Source organism: Strix uralensis, chromosome Z (genome assembly GCF_047716275.1).
Source record: "Strix uralensis isolate ZFMK-TIS-50842 chromosome Z, bStrUra1, whole genome shotgun sequence".
Taxonomy (NCBI): domain Eukaryota; kingdom Metazoa; phylum Chordata; class Aves; order Strigiformes; family Strigidae; genus Strix; species Strix uralensis.
The window spans coordinates 85,536,818-85,554,102 of NC_134012.1; the positions used below are offsets into that span (position 1 = coordinate 85,536,818).

General features: G+C 38.2%; 1 protein-coding gene across 4 annotated transcripts in view; it reads right to left on the bottom strand.

Moving 5' to 3' along the window:
- Nucleotides 1-17,285, bottom strand: part of GHR (growth hormone receptor) — a 131,249-nt gene that overhangs the window by 79,383 nt on the left and 34,581 nt on the right. For 3 of the 4 annotated variants that reach the window (XM_074855962.1, XM_074855958.1, XM_074855959.1), the window contains one exon: nucleotides 5,356-5,440. The exons of the other annotated variant lie outside the window; for it this stretch is intronic. The gene's annotated coding sequence lies outside the window, so the exon portion shown is untranslated. The remainder of the gene's footprint in view (nucleotides 1-5,355; nucleotides 5,441-17,285) is intronic. 4 annotated transcript variants of the gene reach the window in all.

Here is a 17,285-nt window from a genome sequence, read left to right on the forward strand (position 1 = left end):
TTTAATATCACAGGGAACTTTATTTTTGCAGCGATAAAAGCCTTCCAATTTTAGAAAAATCACACCATAGAAACAAATTTTTTTTTTTTTTTTTGGAAGTCATTAACAATGATATCATCTGCTCCTAAAATATGTATGACACCAATCACACTTGAATTCTGTGTAAGCAACCACGTTCACAATAAGCATGATGAGACTGACTGCTCTTAGGTTCTACTACAAAGTATATAACAGCACTAGATAAATCACTTCTGCATAGATTATAATTCTCCCATCATTACTAAAACTGTCGAATATCACATCAGATGGAGCTTTGAGTTTTGAATTGCCCTGATGAATAAATTAGTCCTGATTTTTAGTTCACTTATTGCACACAAGTTTTTCTTCAGCAGCCAGACTTGGTAACAGGTAACTAGACTTATACACTAAAAAGAATAATGACTCTGTATAGTTCATTCAAGGACAGTATTTTTCTGTTGCTGCTCTCAGAGATTTTAAAAGTGATAGTCTGCAAAGATTTTTAACAGCTTACCAACCAGTTAGCTCTGAATATAAATTGATACAGGGTGCTTTAATCAGATGTAACAAAACCCCAAATCCCCTCAAAGTCTGTAGTCCTTTCATAGCTTAGAAAGTAAATCCAGATGTCAGCTGTTCTATGGGCTGCAGAGAACAATTAATTGCAAGATTACTCGGTGGTCTATAAATTAGTTTCTTGGCTAAGAAGAGTCTGATTTTGGCTGTCCTGGAATTGAGTTTTTATCTCCCTAGGAGAGCAAGCTTTTTTCCAGTCTCAGACAGGCTCTATGGTAGACATATAAAACTCACAGAAAAAGCACATACTGTGGGTCAGCCACGTTTCTCCTGAATAGCTCAGCTGGTAGGGAGGCACTGAACAGCTGTACCCTTACAGAGTAGGAGAGTCCTTAAAATGTAGAGCTTGCAGTTGTATTTTAATTTCCCTGTGTCTTTTTGTTCCATATTAGAGGAAAGGTTTTTTTTTTAAGATTTTAAGTCTTAATTAAAATACATGCATTCCTTTGATATAGGTACTTGTTCTAGATCTTGCTATAGATGCTGCTACATATACTTACATACATGTTTGATAAAGGATTTAGAGAACAGTTTAGAGCCTGAAAAGTTGAAGTATCATACAACAGAAATGATAGGAAAGTTGTATAATTCGCTGTGTGATTTTATAGGCAACTATCTTATTTGAAACAACCCAAAAGCTTTTTTTTCAATAAGAATTTGTCCTGATGAGAGTAGTACATTTAATTTACTGGTGTGGCCGAAAGTCATCTGATATGGTTGTTTCTAGGAGCTGTAGCACAAATTAATAGAGATGGTGATATATCTTTACAGAGAAACATCTGAAAAAGAGGACTAGCATTTCTTTGCTTAGCGAAAATTGGATTCTTTAAGTAGGTTTTTATTTATGCCATGTAGTTCATAAACCAGATCTAGCCCATGAAACGATGCCACTGAGCCTGTGTCACTTCTGCCTGGAGAAGATGAGTAATGGCCTTTAAAGCCATGAAGGCTGCCTGAACCCCCCAGCTTTTTCTGTCAGCTATGGCCCAAAGGAGAGCTTGACTTCCTCTCACTGCCATTGGTGCATGGAGATATGGGGAGCTGTGATTTTCCAGCCCCTTGCTCTCCTCCTTTCCTTTTTCCTATTTCTTGATGTCTGCTAGTGATGGAATTAGAAGGGCACTGCTTTCATGAAGAAGAGATGGGAAGAGGAGAGTTGCTAGCAAAGCATGGTGAAAGGATGAGCTTTTTCCCCTGGGAGAGGGCACAGGGGGTGGATGGGGTAAGGCAGTCTGATGTTACTGAACTAACAGTGGGATCACCACAGCTAAGTGAGAATATTGAGTCTAGCCTTTCCAAAATCCAGATTTACTTTCCACATACTACTCCAAAGATTGGACCATATGGACATATTTTTACTAGTCACGCATAATACACCCTATAGTAGTATGGATAGTGTTAAGACTTCATTTGCTAGAGTGCATTTTCAAAGCACACTGAGCCATGAGTGGCAGGATAGGTTTCCACAGATGTATCTAATCTGATTATTTTCATGGGTTCAGTGTAGTATATTTAATCTGAAAAATCTATTTTTCACAAATAATTCTCAAATAGTGTATTTATGAGATACTTTATGCAGAAGCAAGAACCAGAATAAAAGTGGCTAACAATGAGTGCAGAGTATTGTCTTCAAAAGAAGAAAGACCATTAAGTAAATACTTTATGCAGTATATTTTAATGTTAACATTCCTAGTTTCGTTTCTATTTTATTCACAGTAGTTAATAAAATACGACTGCCTGTAGCCCTTTGCCAGGACAATACCTGACTTTGCCAGACTTGTTCAAACTGAATCTTAACTTTGATTTCAAATCTGCAGTAACATATGACTCAACAGCAGCAGAATTTAACTCATTTAACAGCAAATTAAATTGTCCTACTGATGACTGTATCATTAAATGCTAAAAAGCAAACCTTTCAAATTGTACGACGAACTGATAAAGCAAAAGTATGAGGAATAGCCATAAAGCTAAAAAAATAAAGAGTGGTTTAGGGTTTTTCTTAGTTAAGTATATATGTCTCTGATCTATTCATAACACTATTGATCAAAGGATTTGGATCTAATACCAGTCACAAACTAGCAGACATAACTCACACATGGTGGATACCTAGTTGTGGCAGCCTAACATCACCAAACAAGTTGCCTGATGAGAAAAGTATTACAGCATGTTGGTATTAAACCGATGGATACATTTGTTGTATTATTGGCATGTTCAGTGTGGGCAAGTGAACTTAAAATGATGTTCAAAAGGAGAAGCCCTGTATTCCTATAATTTTTTTGTGGATTGTGGAGGAACAGTCAATTTTGTTTCTGTACTCTTAGCTTTTCTCAGCACCATGAATGGTTTCTGTGCTCTCTACACTGTATTCCTCAGCAAGCAGCTTAGCAGAGCATTATTTAAAGAACAGAAAGGTGTGCTGACCTGTTAGCTGGATAAGTGTTAAAAGCTAAAAAAATTATGGTTATGGTTATATGGGATATTTTACAGCAGTTATTTTACAAGCATCTCTTGCTACTTTTGGCCAGATACTAATTTTTTTTCCAGCATATTCAGCAGAACTACCAGCACTGTCAAAATCTATTTAAAGCTGTGCCTCGTGTTATCTTCCATTGGGATAGTAAATGTCAATGAGGCACAACGTACTCTTGCCACATCTATGGGTCACTTTCAGTATCCCAGACTTGAAATAACAAGGCATCTATTTAATTTTTAAGGAAAGAATGCGACACATTCATTTAGGATAAACAAAAGCCTCATTCAGAGTAGAACACTTTCTCAGCCTAGAAAATGTGCAGATGAACATTTCCCACTGTCCATAATACATTAAATGCCTCAATTTCACAGAAGAGCTGAACAGTAAACTTGCCTCCAGATGACTGAGTCTGGGGCTGGCATTGTCAAACGTACTGAAAGGCAAATATATGAAGGCTAAGCCATTAATTGATCTACGTGGGGACAGTTATCACATTTCCAGCTCTTAATCTAAAACTAACTTGGCAGAGGTAATATAAATTACAGACGTGTCATTTTCAAGATATCTGGTCAGCATAATCTCTCCTCCCTTTCGATCACATTAACCTTGGATTATGTTAGTTGCTCTTCCCCGTGCCAAAATCTTTACCTCTAGTTAGTGGAAAATACCAAGCGAGAAAGCACTACAGAAATTACTTTTACCACCCAGGGATCTACTATTAATTTCCAAGCCCAGGGTCACACTTAAATGCAAAGGATTTGAACTCTCCCCCCATAACACAGCATCAATATTATATCAAATATGACAGGCACTGTGTGAGTAACAGCATTTCCTAAGGATCGGGATGATTTGGTTCCTCTGGAAGTTAAGAATTATTAGCCTTCATTTACAAACAGGAAACTGAAACACGATGAGGTTACAGAGGGTGGCAACACGGCTGAGTGAGCTCATGGTCGAGCTCTGCAGTGAGGCCACACTCCATGTCCAAGCTGTATGCTCCCAGTGCTGGGCACACTTCTTGCACCGCTGCTCGCAGAGGAATCAGGAATGGGCAGCTTAGCTAGGGACTAACTAGCTCACTGGGCATGGAAAGCCAGGAAAACAGAGTACAGGAGCAGCTTTCTGTATGGTTGTGTTGCCATGCTTCAGCTATAAAATGTGAGAAGTCATTCACAAATTGTTTTACAGGTGTGCTTACTCTGCAGGAGAGGGCACAGTAACCACAACAAAGAAGGCTTTGGTTGAGGAGGTCCCTCATGACTCTAAGTTATGCCTACTTTTCAAGCCTTTTTATAAGTAACTTTTCACTATTCTGATCTTATCTTCTAAGTGGAATTGGTATATCCTTAGACAAGTGTCCCAAGCAGAGATCCATGGTGTAAGGAATGCATCTAGAATTCCACCATCTGGTTTCAGAAACATTAAAAACATGGACATATGCAGCAAGTTCTACTTATTGTTATCACAAACAAAGCAAAAAGTATCTAGAATTTCTCTGCTATTTAATGACATTTGTGTACACTTAGACAAGAATAGCCAGTTAAGTCTCATAAAAATGCTATGACATATGCTACAGCTACAGATAGCAGCTGTAAAATCTCATGCAGCCATTTACACCAGATAACATCTTTCCAGTTCCAAATCCCTTATATCACAGTGTATTTCTGTGATGTTTGATTGAAATTTACCCCACTGTAATCTGATCAAGCTTTCAGTAATACATCTCAGATATGAATTAGACCAGATAAATACATTCAAACTAGATGTTAAGTGTCATTTAAACCAGGATTTATTTACAATGTTCTGATACGCATTTTCACATTCTCTCTCCCTAGAAAAACACAGATTTTTTTTTCTCCATTTGTTTCAATATTGTGCATTTATAAAGTCAGGCATTTAATACTTTAAATAACATTATAAATGAGCAATGGTTCCTTAAAATACAGTATAATAATTTTTAAGCACTTCTACCAGTCACCAAGCCCTTTGTCTCAAATTCTGGCTACCAGAGATTGGTAGAAAGGGGCTTGAAGCCATCAATTTACATCAGGATTGAATTTGAAATCCTTAATTCAACTATCTCTATTGTTTGGGGTAATAGAATATGACAATTGGATCCCAATCAGAATTCTGTACACTGCATATTATCATTTATCACTTTCAGTAGGAACAGATCATGTGATCTGTGAAGATTATCTGCAGAGTGCTACAGGATACTATTGATTGCTCTGTTTAGCCAACATTCATAATAAAGTCACTTGCAGGTAAGATAAAAGTTATCACACTACCTCAAATGTCAGCAGGGGATGGATGATACTTCACGCCTCCCTCAGCTCAGCTGCAAATCATGACATTCTCCAGCCATCCCAGCACCTACACAAAATCAGGGGAAACAAGGGACAAGAGATGAGTCCTTGAACAGCAAAGGTCACTGCTGTGGGAATGCAACATAACAAAATCTGAAGGGGTACCCTGGCACTGTTGTCCTTTGGGGAAGGCCACCTCAGGCAAGGCCACCAGCCAGGCAGTCCACACAGCAGCCCTGAGCAGAGCACCTGGGCTTCTCACTCAAACAGCAGAGGCTGCCAGAAACCCCCTGTGTCACTGGGGGCTTGCCAAGCCACAGGATCCCATGCTAACCTTGACATTAAATTGCATGAACAGGGATTTAAATTGCAAAGAGAAGTCAGGGTGACTGATCAAGACTCATTTTCAAAGCACAGCCATGGTGGAAATCAGCTGGACTGGAACTAAACTCTGAATCACCAAGAAAAGGGTGTGGATGAGTAGTATCTCACTACTACTATTTCAGCCAATAGATTACAGTGTAGTAACTTATGAACTGGTAATATTAAGAAAGTTACATTTCCTCTTTCTCTAAAAGGACAGGGTGTAAGTCTCAGGAAGATGGCATGATGTTAAAAGAAAGAAGCATGTCATTCGTTATGGTCAGAATTCCTAAGCATGTTATCACTCCCATGATATTTGGCACAGCAGCAGCATCTAAAATGGTTTTGAATTAGTAATACCTCTATATTTAAATAAAAGAAACATTAATTCAACATTGAAGGTTAATTCTTCACAAGGATGCAAGTCTGCTTTTTAAAGCATTTTACAGTCAGTCATGGTGCCCACATTAATTGAATAATTCATAATAATTTGGTTTCTAGTGGGTGGGACTATGAAAAAAAGACTGGATTTCACAGTATCAGGCTCTTTAACCAGAAAAAGAAAGCAGTCTGCACAAACCCACAAATAACACCTAAAGAAATGCTGCATACATTCAGCCTGAACACCGAGGGCCACACTGCCGTAGCCTTAACAAGAAGAAAGTAGTATTTTAAAAGAAAGCTTTCCTTGACCGAGTACTAGCACTAGCTTACGAAAGAGCAGCAGGAATCTTAATTTGTACCCACAGAACCTTCTTCCTTTTATTTTTATCATTTTAATGCATCGATAGATCTCTAAACAACAAATAACTGAAAGCAAATTGTGATTGTGACTGAAAATTTCATCATATTTCTCAAGAATCCTTCTTCAGTGCAATGTGCAAAAGCATAAGTTTCACCTCTGTATTTAAAAAAACCTAAACTACCTCTCAACTACCAAAAGGGAAAATCCTTGAACTGAACAGAGAGAAAAATGAAACAGATGTTTGAACATAATAGAAGGCATTTTCCACGCAAAAGGAAGAATAATACGCAACAGCAGTCAAGGTTAAAAGAAATCATCCTATGTGTGGTTAGCTGAAGTGAAACCTGTAAGCAGGGTTCTCTCCTGGTTCACATCATGAAACAAGAGGACTAAACAGGTCCATACATGGTAAGTCTTTACCAAATCTACCCCATAATATGCACAGCCAAGTTCTAATATCCCACTTTTCAGAAAGAGCCTGCTCACATTTCATCAGGCTGAGAATCTAACATTGTGTGTCCCATTTATGTGTAATTCTATAAGGAGTTTTACATTGATTTAATTGCTGGTTTTCAAAAGAAATCTTAATTTCTTGAGCCACAGCTCTCTTTTCCAAAAACAGAGCGACAGCTTAGACTGAAACAAAGTTGTAAAGTCTAAGGAAGCTGTTAGCTACCAAGGACTACTGACAAATCCATGTTTCAAACACTCGGTAGGGTATTAGCAAGTGGAAACGATCTTCATGTGACAAAGTCAGAATCCTACTACAATAGGGCAGGGAAATTTATTCCAGTAGTCTTTCCAAAATATTTTGAAATTCTGCTCAATAGCAGAAAAGATCTCTTAGCTACTTTATGGGCAACAAAAGGGAAATGTCCTAACTTCTGATTACCTAATTGTACTCAGAACATTTTGTTTTACTCTTGGTAGCAAGTGGTCATAGCACAAAGAGTGCATGCAGTGACACTGTTTACTTGCAATACTGCAGTTTAGAGCAAGACACACAAGCATGAAGACTCCTGTATTTGCACCTGGCTCTGACACTTCATTATGTGTGAAAAAGAGGCACTATTGCACATAAGGTAGCAAGCAGACACCTTTTAAATGATTCTTGGAAAAACTGCAATTTCAGCAAAAGGAGAACACAGATTTGTGTGAATAAACTATACAGCTGAGGCTTTTTCAGAGACATATATTTTCCTCAGAAACACATTTGATTATTCTAAGCCACGTGGCAAACAAAAGGATTGCAGCACTGAGTTAAGATAGGCTGGTCCAGGACTGGTTTGCTTCACAGACTAAGAAAAAGACTCAGACTCATCACTCCCTTGATTGGGATGTGAGGATCTGTGCCCATTTTATCTTCTCAGTATGTCCCATGCTAGCCTACCAAAAACTAATAAACTGGAGAAAATGAGATGCACCCAAATGTGCCAAAAGATCTTTTTGTCTTCAAAAGAGCATCTAAGCAAAGGCCCAGTGCTGAAAAAGAGTTAGAAAGGCTTTTGACACTGTCCCATGTAAAATCTTCATTGATAAACTGATGCAGTACAAACTACGTAAGTAGACAGTGAAGTGGACTGAAAACTGGCTGAAATGTCCAGCTCAGAGAGTTTCAATCAGTGGCACAAAGTCCAGGTGAGGGCTAGTCACTAGTGAAGTCACCAAAGGGTAAATGCTGTTTAGTATCTTCAATTAATGACCTTTTTAACTGAAAGGTGAGCAAAGAGTGGAACAGGTTGCTTAAGTTGTGGAGCCTGGAGATACTCAAAATCCAGTTGGATATGGCCCAGGGCAACTGCATTAATGAAACCCCACTCTGAGCAGGAGGGCTGGATTAGATGATCTCCAGGGATCCCCTGCAACGTCAACGATCCTGTGATTCCACGACTCTGTATATTCAGATGTGGAACTGAAAAGTTGCTGGCAGCACACAAAAAAGAGGATATAAATGACACGCTTTGTAAGAAAGATGGTAAACTATGGACACCCTATGATTGCATGGGCCATTGAGGAAGGATGGATTATTTCCAAGAAGACACATGACCTGGATTCACAAGTCCTAACAGATTGTTCAGAAGTCCTGCCCCTCTCTCATGCTGGGCTACTAACAAATGCATAAGAGGATCTCTGACATCTGTGATAAAATATTTCCAGAGTGTTTGTAAGATTTGGCCTAAGGAATCCTAATTTTCACTTTATTGTATTTCTTTTGTATTTTACTTCTTTCCATTTCCAAACAACTCCTCTACAACTAAGTTCAAAGGAAGACAAAATATTATTTTCATTTTATTCTGATTGCATCTGATACGTGTTTTATTCGTCTCTCCAGTTTGCATCAATTGTGATGCACGGCACTTGCTAAGAGTCCCAAACTACTTTCTACTGAACCTGTTTTGAAAATACTTGTCTGAAACAGAAGGAAAAATGGGCACTTCACATGTATCTTTAAGATTTCTCCAATTAAGTAATTTCACTCATTTGATGGCAAGTTGAATATGAGTCAACAGTGTGATCTGGCAGCCAAAAGGGCCAACTGTGCCCTGGGCATAGGTAGCCGGTGGAAGGAGGCAACTGTCCCATTCTACACTGCACTGGTGTGGCCCCACCTCGAGTACTGTGTGCAGTTTTGGACCTCAGTATAAGAAGGCCACCAAACTATTCGAGTGTGTCTAGAGGAGGGCGCGACTAAGATAGTGAAAGGCCTCAAGGGCAAGACTTATGACGAGCGGCTGAGGTCACTTGGCTTGTTCAGCTTGGAGAAGAGAAGGCTGAGGGGCGCCCTCATGGAAGTCTACACCTTCCTCACGGGGGGCAGCGCAGCGGGAGCTGCTGATCTCCTCTCTCTGATGACCAGTGACAGGACATGAGGAAATGGAATGAAGTTGCATCGGGGGAAGTTCAGGTTGGACATTAGGAAAAGACTCTTCACTGAGAGGGTGGGTGGTCACTGGAACACCCAGGGAAGTGGTCACAGCACCAAGCCTGTCAGAGTTCAAGAAGTGTCTGGGTGAGGTTCTTAGTCATATGGTTTAGTTTTAGGTGGTCCTGCGAGGAGCAGGGAGTTGGACTCAATGATCCTTATAGGTCCATTCCAACTTGAGATATGATTCTATGACCCTTCTTAGGTTCAAAATTCTTACCTTCAAACTCTACTTCTCTAATATAATGAGATTTCCCATCCTCAGCTGAAATACTGTTTTGCAATTGTGAATTCACTCCTTAAATTCTCTCATCAGCTTTTTTCTCTGCACAGGAATTCCCTAAATTCTTTCAAGGAAACACTAAAAAAACACATCAGAAACTTCCATCATCTTTCCCTTTTTTCATCTATTCAGATAGCTAAGGATTCTAACCTATTTTCCTCCTTTAACCCTTCCACTTGCCTCACTAGCATACCCTGGACAAGGTATCACATTGTAGTTCCAAATTAGAGTCTTTTTTTCCACTCTCAATCTCTTCATATCCTTAGGAGTCTAACAATAAATCTCGCCCTTCATGTTTTAAATACTTCAGTGAACCACATTTCTGTTCTTAAGAGATTTGGCAGTCTTTGCCTCTTTGACATAACAATAGCTGGAACATTTTTTAGCAGAACTAAGCTGAGTAACAACTGATATTTGTTTTGGCATTCATAGTAGGGATGAAAGGTAAATTTATGTTTTCCACTGGATTATGCTTACAAGTGTAGCTGTGGGCAGAATAGCTCAGGACATCTGCACTGCAGTCCAAGGCCACATATAGGAATTAATACACCTCTTTGAGCTATAAAAGAAACCATCAGCATTTTAAAGGATGCAAACAGACAAGAAGTCCAAACTTTCTAAGTAGATAGCAATTTCACTTGACATACAAGATAGCTCATGTGGTTACTCAGAAATTCAGGCTGTCTTCCATGAGTGAAACGTGTCATATTGCCAGCTACAGTTAATTATTCACTTGAGCTAGAGGAATGTTATGAAGCATAGTTTAGTCAATTTTTATGTAAAGTATTTTGAGATCTGGGCAGCTGGAAATCCAGAACTCTACTAGCTGAAACTGTTGCTGACATATCAGTAACTTAACCCTTTTCTTGATAAATTAACCAGGAAATAGCAAGTATAAGCTGAGAAGAAAGATGTATTACTCGATTGTTGTAGCCAGTTCTCATGTTCACACTTAAAAGACTAACAAACTTCGAAAGAGCAAGGACCTAAAAATGTTATTCGAAGTCTGGGGCATCTTTTTATAATCAAGGAAAAGCCCCAGTGTATTTGAGAAAAATATGTAATGGATTACTCAGTTGTACCTGATAATAACCTGTATGTGGAGCTATAAACACTAGATTGCTCTTTAATGAAGTAGAAGAGATATTGAGGAATCGAGAAGAGAAATAAGGGGAAAAAAAATCTTCTACAAGGCTGAAATAAAGTGAAAACTGGAATTTACTAGAGATTTAATTAAAAAAAACCCCAACTTTATCATTTCAACTTACTTTTCAAGCAAAACAAATTACTGGGTATAAGTAAATGGCAACCTGTGTAAGAACTACAGAAAATATGGCTGGGCAGGACTGCCAGATGTAATCTGGTCCACTCCCATTCTTCACAACTAGATCAATTAATTCCTGTTTGACTCTCATCACTGCCTACCAGATTTTTCTAAAGAGCAACGGAGACCTGCAAAGATTTTGCAGCCTCCCCAGGCAATCCATCTCAATGTATGACTACCCTTGCCACAAGGAAGGTTATTCTAATATGTACCTCAAGTCTGAATGTAATTAAATTCCTCTACCATTTTTTTTCCCCCATTAGAATGAAGAATAGGTTATTCCCTAGCCTTTTTTCAGTCTTTTACATACCTAAAGACTGTTATATTCTCCTTCCTCTCTGGATGAAACACAATCAATGTTTCAACTAAGTTTTCTGGATCACTGATCACTCTCACCGCTTTCCTCTGGACTCTCTCCAGTTAGCCCAAGTCTGAAATAGCAGTCTATCTGAGGGTTTATCAAAGCTATGCTAAAAGGATTATCTCAGGAAGTTCTCCTTCAGCTTTATACATTCTGCTGTATCTGTCTTTCTGTAAGAGAATGCAATGGTTGACTCATGATCAGCCAGCTCCAGATGACTACGATTCCTTTTCCTCTCACCATGTCCCACTCCTTTTTGATTAAACATGTCTAAATATGCAAATAAATTATAAAAGGATATGCGAAAACAAAGCTGTTAATTTTAACTAAAGCCTAAAACTATTGCCAGAATAAAAACTGTGGTTCAAGGAACCAGGACTGTAAGAAGGTAGAAAAAACATTTTTCCAAAATGAAATACAGAATATTAAGAAAATCACCTATTAAATGCATATTAAATCACCTATTAAATGCAATTGCCAAAATCATCACTGCTCTAAGAAAAAACATAACATATAGGATGATTTGGCAAACTGTTAATACAGAAACATACAAACAAAATTTCTTGGATCAAAACTGCTCAGGACTAACCAGTACAATGGGTGAACATTTTAGTGCTTTAAAGTACAGGGCTTAAAATTCAGAGATACAAGTTTTATTTTAGGTTTACTGGTGCCTTAGTATGTAACTTGGGCAAAGTTAAAACCTCCATGGCTCTCATTTCCTCCCCACTTTTGGAAATGGTGCAATCTACACCTAAGGGCAGTGCTCTCGAGGACAAAGGAGGGAGATTTAGGGGATAGCAGCAAATTTACCTAATGTCCATCTCTGCTAGGTTTAATTTGGATGTTAAGTGTTGCAGCTGCTATCCTAAGCATTATTAAAGATCTTCACTTTTAAATGACTGGCTTTACAATTTCCACAAATGGCTCACATTCAAACAAAGCATTACCTGTGAACTAAGATGATGGCCACTTCCTTCAAACTTCTCTTCACTTAATAGCAAATACAAAAAGCCCAGTTTGTTGTTATATCCCAAAGGAGCTACTCCATTTTCTGACTCACTGACTGCTCCATTACTTATCACTTTGTTTCCCCAAAAAGCTAACATTTATCACTGTATAGATTCACTTTCAGTAGCAGGGGTCAGATTTCCCCAACACAAGAAGAAAATACAACTCTTCATGAGCACCCAAAATTCTGTTGCAAAACAGACTGATCTCCTCTCTGTACTTTTGAAGTTAGATGGTTCTAAGCTCTGCAGTCCTGAACCACACTTCCTCAGCCCTTTTGCACTGTCAGGGAATCGACATCACTTGGCTATGCAGAGCAATGCCTAAAACCTACACCTCTGAGCATACAGCTCCAAGGTCAGCACGACTGGTGCCGTCAACAAAGACTGCATGTGAATAGATTAAGCATTAAAGAAAGGTATTTACATAAATTTGCTAAGAAGGAAGATGTTGAAGTCAGCCAGGAGGGAAAAGTGCAGTTGCGAGGTGTGTAGGCATGTTGGGCTGAAGGGCTGAAACACAGTAGCTTCACCCACTCTAGATCCCCAGCCATGGGCTGTTCCTTGAGTTAGGCATCCAAGCCTCATCAGCTGTTCCTGCAATATGCTGAGATACTTGTGGCTTCAAATACTACTGGAATATGAGTGAATGTAATAATCATATTAAAAATAAACATTTTATTAACCTCAAATATTGATCTTATTTTTGTTCACCAACGATCACTAATGTGGTCTCATATAGTAGGCAAAAAGAGTAAGATTTATATTTTAGTTGTGCCTTTTCTATTGCCTTCTGTTCATTTTCTGGGATGAATTATTTTCAAGCTACATCTGTACTTTGTGTATTTTCATACTCTAAATATATTCCTCTTCTGGCTCTCCTCCACAATTTTGGGTAACAAAGAGCCTTAATGTTAGAGAGCTCTCTGTTTAACAAAGCTGTGGGAGTCATATATGCTATGAATTTTAACAGTGGTTTTTCAAACTCTATAAATTGCTTAAGAAATATTTCTTGTTGATTTCAGTCTTCCTTTTCTTCATGCTTTCAAACACTTCTGGTTTCTAAAATCTGAATCTGAAGAATGACCCTACAAGAAAAAAAGCTACTAGATCAGAAAAAAACCCCACAACTTTTAAAGTTCTCAGCTGAAGGCACTCAGCATTTTATTTCAGAGTGAAATATTTCATCTGTGGAGATCTCAAATCCAGCTCCTTATCTCAATGAAGACTATACATGCCATTAGTGGCCTCTAACACCCATGGAAATAGAAAGCTAGAAGAGATTTCTCATATCACATATTTTGGCCCCTATACAGCAATGACAGCACACAGTCACTTTCATATTTTTCTTCAGTTCTATTTTAAAAGCAGTTCCCATTTGCTTTTGGCTAATACTCAAACCAATTAAAAAAGGAACACAGCTCCAGAATAGCTACCTGCAAGTCCATCACTATGAGGCACCTAGAGAATCTGAACATTTAATTCATACCCCTCCATCCACCCTCTGTAAGACTGAATGGGCTTGCATGTATGTATACATTTAAATGATAGGATTTATGTGTATGATACATGTTTGTATCACACATCTGTTTTGTGCTGTGAGTTCTTGTCATGGCTGTCACTCAATTTCTCTTAACTCCTGCTTCTGATTTTCATGTATAATTTGCATCCACACTGCCTCTTTATCTTGAAGTCTTTTTATACATCTCAGGAAAGGTACAAGACAACATGCTACCCATCTGATGCAAAACAAGAGTCTAAGTATACGAGCATCAGTATCAAAAATTAAGGTTTCTTTACATGTGACTAACTAGGGAGCAGAAAGTATCAGTGGCAGGAATTTTTCTTTTTTGCCGGTTGGGGTGGTCACAATTAACACAGGAGTGGAGTGGAGAATTCCTCCAGAGTGTGTTTTCCCTGAGACATCAAGTGAGAACATGTATCTTGTGCAATTCACATCTTCAGCCAATTATTTCTCTGCTGATTTAGGCTTGTTTTCTCTTCTAAAAATATTAAATCAACAATCTTAAATCAGACTCAGGCATTCAAAGAGGCCTATTTTCAAGGGTTGGCAGGAGCACCACTGATGGCAGGATTTAGAGAGCTTCCAGCCTGTAGCCAATAGGAGACTGTATTAGGAATATAAATGCACTTATTTATTTACATATATACACTTATGCAGTATAACATATAAGTATTTCTCAGCAATTCTCTCATGCTTGGTTATACAGTACATGACAGAAATGCCAAGTAATTGCAAAAGATAATCAGATAAACTCACTTAACACTTTCAATGAAAAGAAATGGAGTGCTTCCTCTTCCTATTTCAGTATGCAAGTATGACAAAGGGATCCCTGAAGACATCACCATATGCCAAATCAGATAATCTCTAATAACTTCCTTATGAAACACTTATAACTTGATGTTAAATGATGTCATTAAAAAATGAAGGGATTTGCAGTTTTCTTCAATTTTTAAGGTATGTTTACCAATGTATTTCTAAATTTAACTGCCTCTGTATAAGAGAGAGCTGCAAGCTACCAAACCATTTAGAACAGGAAAAAAACACGAAAGCAAAGAGACTTGTATTTTTCATTTCTCTTTAACCTCAGATCATTTCAGAAGTTTTTATCATAATGGACTAATAGATGCTGACAGTAATTGAGTGGAAGATGTTACAGAGAATGCTCCTGGGCATAATAATTATTGTCTCCCCACAGAAAATATGTGCATTTATACAGATGCAATTTATGATTCATTGTTCTTCTGCTTAATGGTAAGTTTAATGCAGAGTTCATTTATACTTCATCCATTCTTCTAAGCCTTTCCTCTGAATCCTTTTGAATCATTAATTTAATGAAGCTCTAATTTATCTTGTCAATGTTTAAGAATCTAGACTAAGGGATCAAGGGTTTCATTTTGTTACACCGAGTCTTTGAAAAGATTACTGACAAGCAGTTATTTCTGTAAGCAGTTCTGTACTGGGCATGAAGAAAAATAAAGTCAATTTTCTGGAAATAAAACCTGAACATGATTTTTAAAAATAAAATACCAAACTCAGAAAGAAAACAAGTTATCTATACAGATAAACAAAAAGTTATATTGAAAAGAAACATTGCTTTAAAAATAAGTGTATTTCAAACAAATTTCAATTCAACTTGCTCTCCGTAACTCTGGTGCATGCTACCTTGCCTTGCCAAGAATAATGAATCAGAACACTGGACAGCAGTTAGACTGCCAGGGCAGCACAAATTATACAACAGATCACTGTCAGACTGAAAACTCTCAACAATGGTTATAAAGATAAGAGAAAAGCATCATTTCAGCATTTGATCACAGATCTAAAAAAAATGCGTAGATAAACTAAGATTTATGTAATCTGTATAGTACTTTGCTTCCTTCTAAAGTAGCATTAAGTCCTCAGACCACATGTTGATATCAGAATGTTTTGACTTGTAACTTCTGAGTGATCAAAGATTAGATCCTTTTATGAGATATATCTTACTTTGGCAGCTGATTACTCAGAGATCTAAAAAAAAAAAAAAAAAAAAGACACCATCTCCAGCAACTTGGGTTGCAATAGTGATGTGAGAAGCTGAGAGTGCTTCTCATCACAGTGAGTGCTTTTCTCCAAACAAGCTCATTAATTTTGTATGAAAATTATCACATAAAGTCAGACTCAAATACCAAAGCAAACTTAAGTTACCATGCATGAATCTGTTGTTTCTGAGTATTAGCCTGCTATACAGAGTCCAGCAGAGAGATCAAATCAGTTGCACCTATCCATGTGTGAAAGACAGTGCACAGAATATTGAAGCAGAATGAGATTCTTCCTGTGCTAGCTTCTCCTGCCAGAAACAAGTCATTCCTGTAACCATGGCTGAAATGATGACCTTCAGAAGAAACCAGAGGAGTTTAACTCCAACAAAGAACTGAATTCCTTTGAGAATTTACAAAGGCAAGCAATTTTCAAACACCAGGCTAACAGTACATCCTCTTTTTTCCTAAGCATACCACAGACACTCTCCTTCAGTATGTCCCAGCTGCCACAATGACTATAGCATACGTCAAGATTGGCAGGTCCATTTAAATGTCATGGCCCTCAGGCCTGTCTTTCAAAAGGAATTCATGTTCTTGATGAATGGCTCCTAAACATCTTTCAGCTGCTGGCTGAATAGCACTTGGTGGGTAGGGACCTATCACATTTCCAAGAACTACACCTGTCGATAGGAAAGTAGTGCATGAATAAGGACATACTTGAATGAGCACAGATGGATTCAGCTGTGACAGTGCAAGAAAGAGCTCAAATTACACTCACTATGCTTCAGAAAAATTAAGAGTGAAAGTCTAAAACAGCCTGGGAAGAGGTTGAACATGTGGAGAAAAATAAGCAGAATAATAAAATATTATTCACTATGTACATTTAGTTCAAAGGGACAAGGATGACTGCACAGGCAGAGCAAGAAGGAAGACAAGAAAAGCCTGGTAGGGTAGAAATGTTGGTGAGAAGGCTGTATGTCATTTACCAAAATCTGCACATCTCATTCACCATGAGCCAGCAGAAAGTCTATGGCAAAAATTTCAAAATAGCCAAGAAAGATCAAACCAGAGCAACAAAATTTGCACGATGGCACAGGCTGTACCAACCAACAGCCCATCTTCAGGCCTACCGATTGGCTCTCCCCATGGGGGCAATGACTCAAGAATAGCATATTCAGACAGAATGGGCGGTGCTGCTCTGCCAAAAAGTAAGAACACCCCCTTTGCCAGACCAGATGATAAGAGGCCTGGCTTCTTTTCTAGGTATCCAAAAAGTGCTTCAGTGGCATTTGGCAGAGCACTGAATGATCTTGGTGTTCACTTTATGTCCCAATATTCATGCTGTTCTAAGTCCAGAAAAGAG